General features: G+C 43.3%; 1 protein-coding gene across 1 annotated transcript in view; it reads right to left on the minus strand.

The window, feature by feature from the left end:
- Positions 1–2997: 2997 nt before the first annotated feature.
- STAC (SH3 and cysteine rich domain) overlaps positions 2998–19733 on the minus strand; it is a 118155-nt gene continuing 101419 nt past the window's right edge. Inside the window, exon 12 of the transcript XR_012763578.1 lies at positions 2998–3039. The gene's annotated coding sequence lies outside the window, so the exon portion shown is untranslated. The remainder of the gene's footprint in view (positions 3040–19733) is intronic.

The following is a 19733-nucleotide window of genomic DNA, read 5'->3' on the forward strand; positions in this document are numbered from 1 at the left end:
CAGGAAAACACCTTCCTCTCTTGTCGTCTTAAGGTGATAGATGTGTCACCCTAAATCCAGCAGCAACTGTAGTTTGCTGACACAAAAGGCTGAAGTGGGAAGGAGGAAGGGCACGGTCCACTTAGTGAAAGGGTTCTGCAAGGCAGCCCTGCCCTGCCATCTCTTTTTTTTTTTTTTGACGGAACTGCAGTTGTTGAAAGTACATTATTAAAAAGTATTAATTTGTTGCACATAGTTCTCTCTGCTGGACTGAAACGTTCCATGTATGTCGTTCAGCACCTTCTATTTGCTCAGAAAACAGAGCAACTGAAAGTTAGAAATCATTCACATGATTTTTTTTTTCCAAACTGAAATGCTTCATCCTAAACTCAAAACTTTTCTGAAGCACCACTCTTCTGCTACGTTAGAGCCATCATCACTCAAAGCTCCTCTCCAGCACCACAGTGGTTCTCTGTCTCCCAAAGCTGCTGGGTAATTGCTATGATCTCAAGTCCCTCTAGACCAGCAAGCAATACTGCAGTGAACCATGTGAGCTGTAGCTTGATCCAGAGAGCATGGACTCTGGGAGGAAATAAGGATGTAAGGAATCCAAAGTACAGCTTCTACTAGGCATCATGTGGCATTTCAGCTGGTGGCTTAAAAAACACAAAACCAAATCCAACCCTCCCCCCTCCCCCAACCCTAAACATTAATACTGTCTTAACATTTTCTTATAGTAGAAACTTGCCCATCCCACACCACTGAACACTCTCCAAATCTCTGGTCTGGGATTCCCTGTGTGGGAAGCAGGTAGAATTCACTGTCATGTTGCTAAACAAGGATGCGTCTTTGCCAGATGTGAGGAGTTCAGCTGGCAACTGGTGATGTGAAGGGTTAAATCCCAGCCTCCCCTACACCTGGCACTAGCATGAAACGAAGAAAGGGCACACTCTCTAGAGCAGTGAGGAGTGCTGGTGAGATGCTGCAGTTACAGCTGGTGCACGTGAAGGTTTTGGGAAACTGAGGATCCACAAGTGATAGCCAGGCGCGGCGGTTGATCACCTCTGGCATTTCACCCAGTGATTAGGGATTGACACACATATGGATTACATACACACCTTCCTTCCAGTCAAGCCTCCTTGGGACTGTGAGGCTATAGGAGGTTGTTGCACTCTGGGCTTGTTGTTTCCCAGGAGGAGGTGCAAACCTTGGAGCTGTGGCAGCCGCTCGGACTTCCCAAAGTTGCCCCAGGGAGATGCTGCCCTGTGCTCCCCCATGCTAGCAGCCCTCACAGAGGTTATTTATCTTCCAGTTGTGTTTTTGTCAACATGTGTGCATCACCATTCAGAACAATGTGTCCTGAAGGTTTAGTCTGGCGGCTCACTTTATCTTCTCTCCTTTTTTGTGTTTGCCAGTGGAGGGTACCAAAGGGAGAGCACAAGCTCAGAGATGAGGTGGGGATGAAATGGATTCTATTAGAGGAACGTTTAAAGGATTTGTCTCCAAGGGCAAGTCATCCATAGTTTATCTATAAAAACAACTCTCAGGGTACATACTGATGTGAGGTTTTTTTGAAGAGTATCCTTTGAGCATTTGTCCTATATAATCAGGCAAAGTCCTACTATTGACTATGAAGTTCAACAGTATACAACTAGTGACTGGTCCCACCAGGCTAGGAAGTGAAATCACACTTAGAAACATAAAGGCATCTGGTTGCAAGTGGGGTAACTGAATCTCTGATAGAAATTATATTTTCCTCAGTATTTTGCGATAATGCCAGAGTTGTGTGAGCTTTGAGATGGACAAAGTATCATTTCTTAGAACTTTACACAAAGAGATGCAGATAGTACAATGTATTTGCTGTTTACAATATTTTTTTGTGTTGGTTTGTTTTTGTTTGTTTGTTTTGGTTTTGTTGTTGTTGTTGTTTTATTTTGTTTTGTTTGTTTTGGGGTTTTTTTTGTGTGTGTGTAATTAGTGGGGTTGTTATTTTAATCCAGCACTATGAGTGGGGTTTTATATGGAGGTACTAGTGGAGAACTACCTTGATCGAGTCATAAAAATGTACATCTAGAACTTTGTATTTGCCATAAGATAACAAAGATATCAGATAAAAATACTCTATGAGTATCTTCCAGCCTGTTTCAATATAATTTTTTATCTGGTGAAGGCTCCAGAAAGTTCTGCAGAAGGAAGAGGGTCCCCATCCATTAGCCAAAAGGGGGGAAGTGGAGGCATCTTAGTGTTTTTGCAGCCTGTACTTTTTTGTATCTGACAGAACTGGATTTTTAATTGGAAAACTAATTGTTCAGTTAGTTTGGGAGCAGGTAAACAAAGAAGTAGATGCTTTTTGTCTGATAAGCCATGCATAAAATTTATATATTTGCCATTGTTCAAGTATAAAATGGAAGCAGACTGTATGTAAGATGTAAACTGCCAGCTGTTATTTTGATTCCTGCTTTCCACTGAAGGAAAGCTAGCAAGTTCTGCCACTGCTAGTCCACAAGACAGGATTAGAAATAGATGAACCACTGTGCCTATACTGAGAATCAATGTAAGTTGAGAATTATGAAATGAATTCCAAAGCTTTCAATTCTTTATATTAAAAAGAGGGTTTTTTTCATTGTAACAATTTATTCCCTTTTTTCCCTTTCTGCTTGTATGTGTAACATGTGCATGGATAGGAACAAAATTAGGAAAATATAACAAATACCTTGGACCTACAGTGTTTCTTGTCTCCACTGTTGTCAAAGCATGGTTGAGCCTGCAGAGCTGGAACTATTTTCTTGAGGCCAGACAAAGCAATTTTTATCCTTCCTTCATCTTTTCATGTGAGACAGATAGGAAGGAACAAAGGACTCTTCCAGTGTGCTCCTCACTTGCAGGGAAAGGTGCATTTTGATCTGGTGTAATATAGGGTGGTTAATCCTGTATTGTACTCTGGTTCAGAGATGTTTCTGTGTGGCCCAAGGATGGGATTGAGATTTGGAATAGTCCAAGTTTGTTCTTTGCTCTTTCAGAAGTGGAAGTCAGGCAGACTCATTTGATATTTTCATGCCTCTGCAAAATGGGGAAAGATACATTATTTAGGATGAATAAAGATAATTTATTCACATCAGAAAAGCAGTTTGAGTTCTCTAGACACAAAGTATTGTACAAAATGTAAGAAATGTAGGAAAGAGACACTATTATACTGCATACAAATCTTTCTTTTCCTCTGTCACTCAGCTTAGTTTAGTCTGAATTACCAGTGAAATGTACAGTATTGTAGTAGGTTTAAAACCAAGCTGAATTTTTAACAGGGATAAGTCAATCTTGCAACTGGCCTGTGCTTTTTGGAATAGAGTGGCCGGCGAGAGACAGTGATGGACTAATGTGTGCTTGGTGGCCCTGGGGAAAGGAAAGTTTTCCAGAACATTTTAAAAGTTTTCTGGTTCATTATCTCTTAGCTGGAAAAAATGAAGGTGACGCTTTAGTGACAAGACTGACACAGAGCATCCCTGTGTACTGGTAACCAAAAGCACTTCTGCTTCCTAGCATTAGTCGTGGTCAGTTTTCACAGGCTTTGCTAATTACTGAAAGTTCCTGAGGAAGAGAGGGACAGGAATAAAAGCCTCACTTCTCTCGCCTGCTCGCCACGGATGCTGAACGCAGCTCTGTACCTTGCCAAAGGATGATGGATACAGGTCTCCATAATGGCTCTGCTGGTCCTGCACTGGCAAGCGTAATGTATGCGCGTTGATATTCCCTGCCAACAGCTCGGTAACTCATCTGTGGGAGCATCATCAGGGGGTCTGTGAACTGGGTCACTGCTACTAGAGGAAGCAAGCTAAAACAACACACAGACAGTGCCCTGATTTACAAACATTTCTTCTGTCTAGGCCAAGGACACATCTGCCTCTACAAGGAGCTGGTTTCTCTTGTGTCTGCTGTCTCTTGCCTGTAAAAGTGCCAGTCCTTAGCAGCTCTCATCATTCAGCTCCTGCCATTTGTTGCCGTCACTGTGATGCAGTAAAACCCTGTGCCCTTTTTCTACATATTCACGTCCTGAGCAAAGAAAGGATGCACCATCACCTTCAGTTCAAGCTAAGTCTACATCTGTGTGTGCTCGCAGTATTTTCTGTGACTCCTCAGACAGAACTGTCCCAAAGCTAACAGGAGTCAATGTGAAGTTTTCCTTCAATGAAGGGAAACATTGCCTCAGTTTTCTCAGTCTTGTCTTACACAGGAATATATGAACTACGGGTCCAAACCTGCAAAGTTATGGTTTTAAAGGCATGCACACAGTAGGATTGGCAGGTCCAGTGAAGCCACAAGGTTTACAAAAGGGGGTCATTCATGATGGCACAAACCTGCCTCTCCCCTGTTGCTTATGGTTCACATGATATGTAGTTATTTTCCCAACTGGAAGCTGAGAGTCACTTCGAATTACTTTTTTTTTTTCTTTCCCTCTAATAGGTGAGCCTGTCTGAGACACTGGTACACAGCGAACATCTTCACCTTAGAGTCCACATTTGTCCTAAACCAAGGTCCACTGCATCTTTGAATGTTTTCAACAGGACTGGTTTTCACACTGCTGATTATGCTGAAGGTGTGGAGATCGTGATACTCCCCTGTAGTCTAGTGCATAGCTAGTATTTTTAACCTCTGCTTTCTGCCAGGACATGGAGATGGATACAATCCTATTCCATAGGTAAAGACCTTTAGAAACACCTAGACACCATTTAACCCTACCTGAATGTCTAACTGCACTGGTCTGGCTACCTGTACAGACAATATATTATAATATTGCTGAAAATCTGCATATGCTTTGATTAAAACTTAACTGGTTTAATTGTGGTGACACAAAGGATATCTGGAAAGGTAAGATTGTACTGAGCATAAAATGGTGCTAGACATCGGCTAAACAAATCAGGGAAATGTCAAACTAGGTTTTTTTTATGTGTCTCCCTGGCCATGTCCTAGGGGTACTGTTAGATTCAGGATATGATGTTTGTTAGACTTTTGGTCTGACCCAGTATCTTTGTTATTTCACTTTTAATAGCTTCAGCATAGTTGTTTGCACTTCTTATTTGAAAAAGACTGCTAGCGTGTGAGCAATCTTAGGCAAAAAAAATGTGTCTATTGCTCGAGCCCACAGCTGCATTTTTCTGTTAAAGCACTTCAAACACTCTGGGCGATTTTTTTTCCTTCTTAAAGTTAAAAGGGAGACACCTTTGAAGAACACTCTGGGATAAATATCTAAAATAGGTGACATGAACTGCTGTATGGAGACTACTCTCTGTCAGCTATGGAGGACAACTAGACAACTGCCTTAACATAGGCGCCGAAATTTTAGATCACAGAAATTAGGAGAGATGATACCTTTTTGCAGTGTCATTTATCACCTGCTTTCTTTTCATGCCAGGGGAATATCTAGCACTGGTCCAAGATCTACGCTGTATCAGTGCCATAGCTCCCAATAGGTAAGGAGTATGGCCACTCAAAACATGGTTATCTTGGGTATATCTGGGAGGTTTTTCTGGTTAGTTCTTGTATCACGTCAAGTAGTGGTCTTGCCCCAGTGTTGAAATTTGCTGAACCAAAATAATATGTCCCTGGGTACATCTCGTCTGTAATGCCATCCGGTGAACATCAGTGAGAGGTCAATGTTCATTTATTACACTTTGGGAAATTGCTCGGGCTAATTTATGTGGGGAGCTTTGCTAGATGGGTAAGCATGGCAATCGCATTGGTCTCAGTGCGAAGGGGGAGGATTAACAGATAGCTTCATCTGCCACAACAAAACTTCTCTCTGACAGCTGGGCCATTAAAGTAAATGACAGATTTTACTGCAGTGTCCATCTCTTGGAGGGATGTTGACAATTTTCTGCTTAAAACCCAAGTCACAGCAGAGCACTTAGCTTGCAACTGAAACCTTGACATCAGCAGCCAATACTGATAATATACAGCACAAACACCACAAGAAGAGTGGAGAACATCACTCAGGCATGCCTTGTTGGAGTAGATCAACAAAGAACACTTCCTTCTCTGTTATACTCCAGGGAGAGCATCTCTTTGCTCAGTGTGTAGTAAAGACAGAAGGTACCAACTTTGATTCTGTTTTAATTTCTTCCTGGCAAACATGATTTATGAATTACAGCACTTGTTTCATTACTGAAAGGATCTGTCTGCTCAGTGCCCTGACACAATGGTTTCCTTCTAAGATTTTCTGCCTGTGCATTTCCTAGCCCCATTTGTGTACTGTCTTGTCAGTTCCATAAATCATTACAGATAAGTAAATCCTTTTCTTAACCTTTTGGGATGATAACTTTTGTAATATTTTCTGAACATATTACTGCCAGCCTCTCTAGAAGAGAAGACAAGTTGCTTTGTTGTGCAGCACAATAAATACAAAAGAAATCTTGTGCCCTTTTTTGGTCAAATTGGTAGAGTTTTTAATCCTTCACATTGCTTGCACACAAAGTCTTTTAAGTGAGAAGTGCCCCGTCAAAGCTTTGAAACTACATTTGAAGTTCACATGTGCATCGTCGTATTTTAGTATTTTCTCACTGGATACAGATATTTAATGTTGCACAAAGATTCTTAGCAATTTAATGAATTGTAAAAGAAACGTCTGTATTTGTACAGCCTTTGAACTCCTCTCTCTGTTAGCAAAGTAATTTGGTGTACTGTAGGTGAATACAGTGGTATTCAAGTTGGTTTAACTTTATCACAGTTCTTTTGCCATGTTGAAGAAGAGCTACAGGTCTGCAAAGTGGTTCAGTAAATTTAACTTAGAAGAAGAAAGGAAAGCATGGAGCTCAATGGAGGTTCTTATGGAAAAAAACGGAGGCCAAAATGGACTGTAGAAAAATTGCAACAGCGATGAGAAGTTTTTATACGGAAAAAAAAATCAATAAAGAAAGGTCACATTGTCTAAAAAAACTTTTTAATGTTTCTCAAAGAAAAATTATATTTTGGGGTTTAAAAGGACTTTTTTTTCTTATAAAGTGTTTGAATACACAAACAATATAATGACAGAAGGATTCTGATTCCTCAGCTCACTGAAAGTTAGAAACAACTTTCCTTCTCTGTCCAGAGAAGAAGTAACTTGTTTTAATTTTATTTCCATGACCATTTAGAAAAATGCAAGAGAAAGATCTCTTGCCCACCTTTCACAGTGATGTCTCACCCCCCCCACTTCCTACAGAGTTTCACGTCTCCTTTGATGTCTGCGAGTAGCCAGCTAACCAAGCTGTCTGTGACATGCATTTATTCATGGAGATGAAAGCAAGTCAAGAATACAGACATTCCTTTAAGCATATCACGAGTGTATCCCTGACAGTAACATGAAGTAAGACCACAGGTATGTCGATTATCTCGTCTCTTCTTTTTTTTGATTTTATTAGCTTCCTAGGCTCAGATAGGTCACGTATAGCCCATGCAGAGATATACTGCTGCAGTGTTTTCCATTACGGCATTAAGTACCTTCCAGTGGAAATTATGGCAGTCAGGATGGCTGCATAGCTAACTAGGGGCCAGATTCTGCTACGCTGTGAAGAGGTGCGGACTTACACGCTAAGTGATTTAATTCGTTTCCTCAGTTTGCTCCAGTAACAACGTACCACTCATTGTGAGCAGAGGTCACCTATAACGAGAGCAGTTGCTATAATTAGCTGTCATCTTTCTGAAATTGGAAGCACTAAAAAAAGCTCTCCAGGTTGGATTTTTTTTTCCCCCCTCCCTTTTTTGGCCTCACCCTTTCAGAATGAATAGGCCTTGTCTGAAATCTGTCAAAGGACTGTCAAGCTGTTTCACAAGGTAATGTAGCAGGTCTCTGATTATACTGGACTATGCCCTCTTTTGTAGCAGTGAATCTTTCAACCCAGTGCATTTTTTAAGACTGTGACACATCATCTTGTCTTTTGTCTTTCAAGGTACCCCATTCATATTTAACATCCCCTGGAGCTTCATCTGTATTCAATTTCCTCTGCATGTCTTGGCCTAAATAGTTATTACGTAGCTGCCGTTCACAGTAATTTCGTTATATTTCCTGAATTTTCCAGTGTTTGGTGTGGTAATTTTGACATCTAGGAGTAAAGCTTACCCAGTGGTCTCTATAGAGGTTACAGGAATGATGGGTGGTATACCCCTACTCTATTAATTTAATCAGCTAGTTGTGAGTGTTGAAGGTAAAATATGCAGTGTTCATACTTTAGAGACAATTTGAAATGGAGGATGAATACACTTCCAAAAACAGGTGGATGTCTGATGCCCCATTGCGTAGGTGTCAGCATGTTCCAGAGCTGGTTGAAATCTGGGGCATGGAGACTGGTAACACATGAAAGCTGCTCAGGCTGTTGTGTTGCTATTGCCTTGTGGTCTGTCTACAGGGAAAAAGTAAGGTTTGGGTGTTCCAGGTATAAGAAAACTGTTAGTCTCAAATTCGATGCTACAGCTCCTGATTGTCAGACGATGGCTACCTAGAGCAAAGGAGATGTTTGACTCTATGACCCATATCTTTGAGCAGTATGCATTTAATTTTCTGGTGGCTGATGAGAAGAATCTCCATTGACAACACAGGTATTTTCTAATCTTAATGAAATTAAGGGCCAACCGTGTCCTGGGCTGCGTCAAGAGAAGCGTGGCCAGCAGGTCGAGAGAGGTGATTCTGCCCCTCTACTCTGCTCTGGTGAGACCTCACCTGGAGTACTACGTTCAGCTTTGGAGCCCTCAGCACAAGAAGGACATGGAACTGTTGGAGTGGGTCCAAAGGAGGGCTACAAAAATGATCAAAGGGCTGGAGCACCTCTCCTATGAGGACAGGCTGAGAGAGTTGGGCTTGTTCAGCCTGGAGAAGAGAAGGCTGCGGGGAGACCTGATTGCAGCCTTTCAGTACTTAAAGGGAGCCTATAGGAAAGATGGGGACAGTCTTTTTAGCAGACACAACAGTGACAGGACGAGGGGTAATGGTTTTAAACTAAAACAGGGTAGGTTTAGGCTGGATATAAGGAAGAAATTCTTTACAATGAGGGTTGTGAAACACTGGAAAGGGTTGCCCAGAGAGGTGGTGGAGGCCCCATCCCTGGAAACATTCAAGGCCAGACTGGACAGGGCTCTGAGCAACCTGATCTGGTTAGTGGTGTCCCTGCTCGCTGCAGGGGGGTTGGACTAGATGACCTCTAGGGGTCCCTTCCAACCCAAAACTTTCTATGATTCTATGATCCTATGAAATTACACCAGACAGAAACCTGAATACAGTGTAAAGAGTGTTCTTTACAAGGAACAGCAGTCCATTCTAGCCTTAACCATAGCAAGTTGTTGCTTGTATTTTTCCCTTTGAAAAGGACGGATAAAATGAATGACGACAGGATCTGATTTTGTAAGCTCTGATGCATGAAGATGTGTGCATGGGAGTCCTTGTGCTGCATTTTACTGAAAAAAAACCCTCAAAAGTGTGACACAGCAGATGTTAATCTGGACAAACATTAAATCAATGCCATCCTATGAAGGTTATTCCCCACTAATTTTATTGCCCAAAGAGAAACAAGAAATAGAGAATGGTTCTTCTGCACTATCTCAGAAGGCCAAAGATGCACAAGTTCACAGTCCTGGAGATGATTTACCAATGATGTAGCAGAGGCATCTGGCAGATGCCAGCAGAGCTAAAGAAGGGAGTAAATCTGCTCTGCGGAGGTAGGTACCAGGAGGTTAGGCAGTGAGACTTGGATTCCCCTTCACCACTGAAAGGAAAGAGGATGAAAGGATGAGCTGGCAAAGCAGACTTCCTGGTGTACAGTGTACGTGGCTGACACTTGTGTGTCTGGGAGTGTGGACTATTTAACTGGCTACTAGCCCCTGTCCATGTCCTTCGTCTGGATGCAAGGAGGTTAAATCCGGTTCGCGCTGTCAAAGGCTTGAGTGAGAGAGTTAGCCTGACTGGATATTCTGATACTGGTACCAAGAAAAAGAAAGTTAACAATAACCACCATTTAACTTACAGTGGTGATTTTAGCTGGCACATTGCTTTGATGTTGGTGTCCTTGTTGTCTATGAAAAAGTAGAATAAATTGCTCTCTAGAAGCACCAAACTATCACATTGTCTGAATTGCATCACTAGTAGCACTCTGGTTAATTACTAACACTACAATACCTGTCGTATAGCAGGTCCTACATGCACTGTAACAACTATTATAATGTCTGCCACTGCAATTCTGGGCACATTATGCTTACATCTGAGATTATTAATAAGGTTAAAGAATGTTCGAGTCATTCGGAGCAGACATTTTTTTACTAGCTGCAGAGCAGTTTCTAATAAACTGTTACCTGATGAGACTTGAAGGCTTCTAACAAACAGAACATGACATTCACACTCTCTGACACTAGTTTAAAACTCTCCCCTTACTAAGTATCTCTTTTCTGTCATCTGGGCAATGGAGAGCACTGCTGTGGTAATGCTTAATGTTTGTATTATTTACTCCTCTCCTAAGTGAATCTTCTGGTACTCGTCTCATCTTATTCCAGCTCTTCACTTTTATTGATATGTGAATGGAGAGGTCCAGGAAAGCCTCAGACATGGGTCTTTGGTCAAGCACATGCTCTGACAATTTTGGCACTGTCAGCAGTAAAGTGAACCGCCTATGCTAGACCACCAATCCGTCCTCACTCACTGTTCGACTGACTTGAATTCCTCCTCTCCACCCTCTGTTGCAGTTGTCAGTAGGACTCTTGTTTAATACTGGTTGATTTTATTCTTCTTCTCTGGCAAAGTTTTACAAGATTCTCCTTTGTTTCGTAATGATAGCAAAAACTGCTCAGATGACTGGCCTGTAGAACCAGAAGGGCATGTAACAATGTACAACAATGGAGACAAGACATTGATTGCTGCTGTAACAACATCTGAGCCTCTGTTTCACCCTTCCAGCCTGTCTGCATGGTCTTACATAGCATTTCTGTTTCACTTCTTCCTACCAGAGACCCAAAGTCAGATGTATTTTTCTCTTGCAGAGCATCTGAAACCCTTGGGAGACCAACTTGGGGGACGAATCTGGACACTGAACAAGGAACTTTCTAGAGCTGTCCAGGGGAAACATTAGGCCAATGCGTCCACAGGACTTCATGGAACCCAAAATCCAGCAAAGGTGGTGGAGAAGGAATGATAAAAGATTAGTAAGTCTCAGCATTCTTTTACTGGACCTAACTCATTGTCTTTCTACTTTCTGTTGCCAAATTCTGAGTTAAGACAGAAGAAGAAACACTAATGTGGGTGCAGAGAAAACTCCAAATTTCATTCTGTTGCAGTCATTGAATACTCAAGCTTGTTTAAGACAAGGCTGTTTCTACATAGCACTTCTTCTATACTCCAATAATGGAGCAAATATAGCTGCGTTAGTGTGGTCCTTTGCCTGGGTGAATTAGTCCTGTCGAGATTAGCTTAGGATCATATCATTTTAATTTACAGCAAGGATTTACAGAACCTGGGATGAAATTACCTCCACTCTGCTTCACTGCATTGTAAGGCCATTGTGTTGGGCTGTGGCTCCAAGCTGTAGCACCTTCAAGCCTTAACCTCTCTTCCTACCCCTGCTTGGCTAAAGCTTGGCCTTGATTTAAGCAAGGCAAGGCGCTGTCATAAATGCAGCTGGTGACCGATGCGGATGACATTAGTAGTTTATTCAGTAGATGGTACTCAGAGTGGCACTGAGGTTTGTTCTGCTGTTAGCATCCCATCCGTCAGCTGAGCACTGCATAAGCAATGCTCTGACACTTGCTATATTTAGAGTCGTTGGGATTCTTCTAGACAACTTCATTTGTTCTCGTGGCTCCCAGAAACCATGTGTTTTCTCTCCTGCCAAGAAACCACTCTATTTTTGTTTACTTGCAGCTCTTTGGAAGGGGGAAAGGACAGGACAGAATTGCATTTTTAGGCAGATATACACAGTCAGCTTCAGAAAGACGGAAACCTGCTTAGTGGATCCTGTAGACCTTTGCCTGTCCTAAGGCCACAGAGTTGTGGGATGACACTTTTAGATGGTCTTAATACATCTGTCTCTTGCTGACTTGACTTCAAGAGAGAGAAGTTTCTAAAAACTGTGCAAAATGGAAATACTTGGAACCAGGCTGTAGAGCTGTAGCTTGCTAAGCAAGGGAGAAGGGGGTCAGAGAATGGGAGCCTTTACTGTGACTTGGAAGGGAGTTGAAATGGGTCCTCTGCCTTGGGATGAGGACACCCAAGTTAGTCAGTGACTCCTTTGCACTAGAGATGTTCTTCTTTCCCTGTCTCTTTCTTTCTTCAGTTGCTTTCCTTTTTTTTTTTTCAGTCAGGGACAAGCAGAAGAACAGCATGAGGTCCCAGGAAAGCAAAATGCTTGCACAAATCTGTGTGCAAGAAGGTAGGTGCACATGAGCCTTCTGGGCTGCCCTGGAACCAGCGGCCATGGCAGCTGCTCAGCTGCCCTCTTCACAGCCTATCTCGCTCGTCACGCCCTTCCTGCCTCCTGTTTGGTGGCCTGGCAGCTGTGCTGCACTGGTCACGCTCTCACCACCAGTCCCCCAGAAGCTGTTCCCTTTCCAGTTTTTTAGCTGGGGTTGGGAAAGGTGACTGGCATAGCAAAATGGGGTGTGAGAGAAGTGTTCTCATATCCGACACCTCTCCACTGCCCCTCTTCTGTACGGGGTCTGGCCACTCAGGACAACGGGGAGAGCTGCCTGTATGTGATCAGGTAGTGAAGCTACCTGTCCTTTTTCTGCTGTGAGATGTGTTTGTTAGCTAGGGTCTAGGAGGAAAAATTGCTGTTGGTGCCGGCACTGCGTCTGCTGTGAGCAAGAAGGGTTTGTGGATTTCCTGGCATATGCCAAAGTAAATGACAGAATCATTTCTCATTCTGCCTTATCAGCATTTTTCTGCCCCTTTACTACATATTTTGTACGTTCCCTGAATAGCTCACCTTCTTCAGGTAGGTAGCCTGATGGGGTGGCATCACAGTCTGTATGCCAGTGCCTCCCATCGGGAGGGTTTGCCCTCTTCAGTTTGGTTCCCTATGGAAATGAGGCTGTGTGATCACACTCTCAGACTGCGTGTGTTACCTATCAACTCTTTGCCAACACCAGTCATATCTGACAGAGGTGCATCTGTCGCAAAGATCAAAATTTCCTACAACGTTTATGAGAGTTAGTGTCTGGGTGGAGGAGAGCGGCGCATCCACAGAGAAGAGGCAGTAAGCTTGTGCTACGCAGGCATCAGAGAGTCACTAAGGGAGAGACGCTGGAAACTCTGTTTGCCAGAATTACTTTTAGGGGGGACTTATTCCCATGTAGGTAAGAGAGAGAATTTCCTAATGACATGCTTGTTTTCTTCTGCATTTATTCATAATATTGATTATAGTAGTTATTAGTGTTTTGGTCTTGCAAAGTGGCAAAGATGAAAGCACATGTCTTCAGTGCTGTTCAAACACTAAAAGCAAATCAAGCATAGGCTAAAGTAATATAGCCTTTGCTCAGCTCCCTGCAAAGGCGACTTTGGTTTAATGGAGCATCCAGGCTGCGTTTGGTGTCTCTTACCTAAACACAAGAATACTCCCCAGAAGAGCCCACTGACTAAGATGTGTGTATCAGTTTGAATTCAAAAGCTTGCTTATAGCACCTGGTTGCCTCCTTTTTCTGACCATTCACCAACCAGCTAATTTTCTGTAAATTATAAGGTGATTTACCACATTGTGGGTTAGCATTTCTTCGACCTTTCAGGTCATCAAAGATCACTACCATCACCTTTGGATTATATAGATGAACCAGGGAGCATATGAGGCTTTTGAAGGCTGGTGCTGCAGAGCAGTCATGCATTAAATAAGAGATTAATGTGGGTTGCCATAATCTGGATCAACACACAAGAATGTAAAGCCGGCTTTCTCTGTGAGTACTTTGCGTTTTATGAGCTGTCATTAGTTTCTCAATCTGCCTGAACTACTCTCATGGGATGTGCAGCTCCCTGGGTCACCTCCCTGCTGTTCCCGTACCCTCTGTCCAAGCACTTGTTCTCAGCCCGTGCCATGCATGATCATGACTACCATGAATTACAAGCACTCAGGCCCAGCACCAGGGTACGAAGGTGAGGAAAGAGGAGGAGAGCAGGGAAGGAGGTTGTCTTTCACTCCTGGCACCGGTGGCAGATGCGCTGTGCCTCCAATGCTGTGTTTACTCCCTTGCCTCGCTGGGGAAATGCGATGCAGCGAGTGCTGCATCAGAGGGGTATGTGGGAAGGCTGACATTTTCTAGGGATATCTGATCCAGCTGGGGCCCAAGACACACGGGGAAAAGAAGAGCAATGGGGAAATGAACTACAACTCCAGCAATGTTCTGCTGCAGCTCAGAAGCGGCACCTTTTCTTTTTCACACAGCTGCAGGCACAATGTATGACTTTCTTTTTGCTAGCAGTAAAATGAACAGAGAAGCAAACAAACATGAGAGATTTTCCTGTTTCCTAGTTCAACAAACCCCCATTTTCCAGTGGAAAAATATGTAACTCCTAAACTTTTTTACCAGATGTTCTAGTGCCTGCTATTTCCAATTTCCTTCCCATGATGTGGTGTGTACCAGTGGTGCACCCTGAGGATACGCTTTCATCAACTCCTTAATGTAGGTGACTATATCTCACTGTAAATTACCCAGGCTTTTTGCAATTTGTCTTTTGGAAATGATCTGTAGTCTTTTTACATGTGGCCCTCAGCTGCAAAACCCTCTTAAATCTGTGTCGAATAGGTAATAATGAAGAGAATATATTTAAATGCAGCATGGACCTTCTGACTGCAGCACAGTGTAATCTCTTACCCTCCAATGTTCTTGCAGTACATTGAACTGTCAATCATCAAATGACTTGAAGAGAAAAGAGGAGACAAAGAAGCTGAAGAATATTCTGGTACTTGAGTGAAAACAGCTGCATTTATCCAACAGAGCTATAATAATATTTCTTATCCTGATAAAGATTACTGCAAAATGTGCTTAATGGCAAACTAGGTTAGCAATATATGCTTGATCTGGATCTGGTAAAACTGACATTTATTAAGAAGATGCAACCCTGCACTGGAAAATTCACGTGCAATGGATTCTCCCTTCCAAGCTGTCTATACACGTGCACCCGTACACCTATACCCTTACCCATCGTACAACCTTAGTGTCCCCTCAGCCATTGCGGCTGTTGTGGTACTGCCTGGATAACAGCCCGTGCATGTGTGCTGTGCAGGTTTGCACAGGGGTCTGAGCACCAAACCCATGCACCAGCGCTGACTTTACCTGAAGATCGTGCAGGTGGAAGAAGCACCAAAGAGGGTGAGCAGCAGGGTAACAGAAATGAGAATATTTGTTGGTGTTGACTAGGTGATGGCTCCTGAGAACCGCAGCTGCAGAAATCATCTGAGGGCTGCTACGTGTTGGTGGATATTGGGGCTTTGGCAAAACCACGAAGCAGCCAGAAGTTTACAATGAAATTGTGAGGGCTGGAATCGATGTGCCTCATTCTGACAGAGAGCAGATTTTTAGAGGTGTTGTAACTAGGCTACATTTCCACGCACCAGCCTAAAGACAGTCTTCATCTCCAAGCTGTCCAAGAAGGGCTTCTGCAGCACTGATTTTGACCAGCGAGTGAGGCAAGTGTGGGGTGTTGAAACATCATTGAATAGGTTGTTGGGCTTGGCTCAAGTCGCAGCCAGAATCACAGAATCACAGAATGGTCGGGGTTGGAAGGGACCTCTGTGGGTCATCTAGTCCAACCCCCGTGCCGAAGCAGGGTCACCTACAGTAGGCTGTAGAGGATCTTGTCCAGGCGGGTCTTGAATATCTCCAGAGAAGGAGACTCCACAACCTCCCTGGGCAGCCTGTTCCAGTGCTCCGTCACCCTCAGAGGGAAGAAGCTCTTCCTCACATTCAGACAGAACTTCCTGTGCTTCAGTTTGTGCCCATTGCCCCTTGTCCTGTCGCTGGGCACTACTGAAAAGAGCTTGGCCCCATCCTCCTGACACCCACCCTTCAGATATTTGTAAGTGTATATTACAGGATGTTCTACTGCTAGTATGAAGGCTCATCCCACATCTTTCATGTCCTGTTGGGAGCTATATTGAAGCATACACATTTCTGTAAAGATAAGCTGACCACAGAGCACTCCAGACCCTATGTTGTGATGGACACAGCATTTCCTGAGCATCCACAGGAGCCAAAGAACCTCTGCATTCCATGCGCAAGTCCTGTATTGAAAGAAATTACCCTCTGTCACCTAAAGCAATGTGATGCCCTCTTGGCAGGCTCTAGAGACAACATTCAAGTCATATTGCAGATCTGTTCAGTAAAAAGGAAGATTGGTAGCTTCAGTCTCCAGGTCTGCCAGTAAGGTGCACCAGTGAGACTTCATTTTTCTCTTCTCAAAGTGTCATATGCAATGTTTCTTACTAGCGTGCAATATTTAATGCATAATTCACTGTTGTTTGTACGTGTCAGTAACCCTTTAGATTCCCTGAACAGAAATACATCTGTTTTTCTGAAAATGTGTGCTGCTGCCAGTATCATATTTTTCGTATTTCAGGAAGCCTCTGAAGGCTTAGGGCTTTGTGCTAAAATAAGAAATCACTGAAGCAAGTGACATGAAAGTGCACATGCTACTACATGGGCATGGAAACATGGAAGGAAAATATTAGCTCGTATTTAAAGTCTTGTAGAGCAGTTTGCCTGTGGTTTCCTTCTCTTTTCCCATATACCTTACCCATCTGTAAGTACGAAGTTAATTACTGTCTTTATATGGACAAGCCTCAAATCAGTCTCTGTTCCATACCCATCTGCTTGTGTCCAAATGAAATCTCAGCCTGTCTGTCTGTCATTTCCTCTTGATGTGTCATCCCCAGCTTCAGTTCAAGAAAGTTAAAACTCAGCTGTTCATCCTTCATTAGAACTCATAGCTGTTAATCAACAATTTCTCCCTCTTTTGGGGCAGGTCTTCTGTTGAGTAGGCTGCCCATTTCTTACATTTTTCGGAACATTTTGGGGCTGCTGATAGTCCTTTGCTTCTTCACATGTAGGAGATACTCCTTCAGCATTAAAAAAAGTGATCTCTAATCTTTTGTTGAATCCTTCAATAAAACCTTAATTTGCTGGGAGGCCAAAAAAAAAAACCCTGCAAAAGAATTAGCAAGCACCTCATGAATACCTAAAATATCAAGACTTTTTACTTGTGATTGCTTTCATAAGCATGAGGCTTAGATTATTCAGAATTTTCCTGAAACTTGCTTGTATTGCTCTTTGAGCAAGAAGCTGGCACTTGTAAAAGCAGTGTGCTTTGGAATGGAGAACAGTCCCCTGATTTTCACTGTAAATTCACCTACTGTTAGAATAACAATAGATTAAATTCTTCTCCCAAAGGGATCCCATTGCAAGAGTGTGAAGGCACAAAAGCAAAAATTAGAGTGGACAAAACACCAATCTCCGATCTGAAATCAGTCCTTCAGATCCCTGCATATGGCTGTGATTTCGCACCCTTCTCTGGCTGGGCAAAGGAGCTGTGTAGTTGTGTTAGATCTGTGTTGCGTGTCCCTGAATTTGTGTGTTTTTTTCCTTGTATGGAACTTTGTGGCTACAGCTACAATTTGCAAAGATCAGTGTTTTCTAATTCATTAATTTGCTTGTTGCTGTTACCATGGTGCTTTTATTTGGCAGGCAGGGAGCACTTTTAGCAAGTGCACTGAAGTCAAGCTGGAATTAATTTCTGTTTTCTCTCTGTTTCTTTTCCTCGCCCCTCTAGTGGGGAGCTGTGGAAGGAGCCAGCCAGGAGTATTTCTTCCAGTGCGATGGGGAAGTCACCAAAGCTGGAAAAGGGGCACATGCCTGCATGCCTACTCTCATCAAGACATCTCTTCCCCAGTCCCACAGCCAGCATCTCCTGGAGTGAGGAGAAGGATGAACCTTCCCATGTTGATCCAATGCTGATGACCTCTGGTGATGGAGAGGGAAGGCATGACAGAGATGGCAAGAAAGAAGTCCTTAAGGCATGGAAGGAAGGTGTGAGGCTGACCTGGACAGTGGAGAAGGTGCCCCAGTGAGTGCCGACCCAGGGTGGGAGCTAGACATGAGCCTGTGGCACCAGAGTGTGGCTCTGTGGCTTTTTGGTCTGGGGTGGTTCCGCATGAGTCTATAGGAAGGTAATTAGGCAACATGGTTAAGAAACCTATTTCCTTGCCACTCCTAGTGGCAGAACATTTACACTTTCCAAAGGTTATTTTACTAAAGTGTGTACTAAAATAATTTATTACACTTGAATCCTGATTTTTCTAATTATGGAACTAAGATGTAATGCTGTCATACTAGCGGAGCTAAAATACCCACTGGTAAGCATACTGTAATAGGTCTACATCCTGCATCAGGTGTTTGTGAATGGTGTATACTGTGCCCAGGAGCTGTGACTTTCAGGAGAGACAGCTGTTATTTTTTCTTGGGTTTCAGCCTAATTAGAACTACTACAGAGTGAACGTGGGTGGTTCAGGTCTCCAAAGCTGGGTCTACTTGTATGTGTATGAGCCGTATGTGCAGTTTCAATGCCTGGCTGCAGTGGGCCTGTGGTTGCTCTGACTCCCACCAGCAGACAGGAATCTGGGTTGATTTCAATAGGGCCACATCAAATCTAATCTGTGCTGTTAACACTGGGGCCTGGGTCCCCAGAAGCACAACAGCAACTCCGAGGGCAAACCCAAGTCCCCTCTGAAGACCAGAGTCAGGCAATGGGACAAATTCAGGAGGATCAGAGAAACCTTCTTCTCAGCAGAGTCACTGCTGCAGGGAGTAGCTCTGTGCAGGAGGGAGACCAGGAGAAGTATGTCTGTGTTTTATCCTGGAAAATGTTACCCAACCTCTGGTCTGCAGCCCAGGATGGAGGTACGCTGCAAATCCTCTCCTCCCTGGCAACATGTAAGAAGTGAGACTGCTTTGCCCAGGGGTGTCTCAGAGGTTTGATGCAGTGGGGCTGAAGGACCACTCTCTACATGCCTTGAGCTCCCTGCCTTCCTCAAGCACTGGCTGCCAACTGCTGCTCTCATCAGTCTTCACCCATGCTGGAAATGAGTCATTGGGCTCACTGGATTGTCAGGCCCCAAAATGGCCATTCCCATCTTGTGCCCACTGTAATCCTGCGTGGTGAATGATTCACGTACTTTCATCCTGATCAGCGTGTGTAGTTCCCATTAAGTAATATTTGCTCTGTTTCCTCATTCTCCTTTTGCCCCTTCTTCTAAATCAGTAATTGCCATTCATTTATTTTCAATCAATTGTCTAAATACTTTTCAGTGGTACCTCGTCATGGTATCCAAGCTCTCAAAACCTCAGATCCAGGCAGAATCTGACCATACAGTTCATCTCTTGCCTTTGTGTTGCTGCTAGCTGTCATCACCCTGAATTCATAGCTGGCTGATCAAGTTTCTGTCCAGGTGACAGTGTTCAGATCCAAAACAATTTGAACTAACTTTGACAGTAAGATTTTGTGACATGGTATTAGATGCTTTGCAAAGTCACTGTATATCATAGTTGTTCTCTTGCCATCATCCATATAATTTTTTTATATTCCTTTATATGTACTCTCCTCAGTGTACCATTTGCCTGGTGCCTTCCTTCCTTTCCTTCCTTCCACTTTTCAGAGGCCTGTCTTACGGTTATTTTAAGTGTAGGATTCTCTCCCCCTCCCTTCTACCTCCCTCATTTGTTGTAAGCCAGTGAAATAATAACAATTATGATACGCCTCGACATACTGA

This window comes from Opisthocomus hoazin, chromosome 4 (assembly GCF_030867145.1).
Source record: "Opisthocomus hoazin isolate bOpiHoa1 chromosome 4, bOpiHoa1.hap1, whole genome shotgun sequence".
Lineage (NCBI taxonomy): Eukaryota > Metazoa > Chordata > Aves > Opisthocomiformes > Opisthocomidae > Opisthocomus > Opisthocomus hoazin.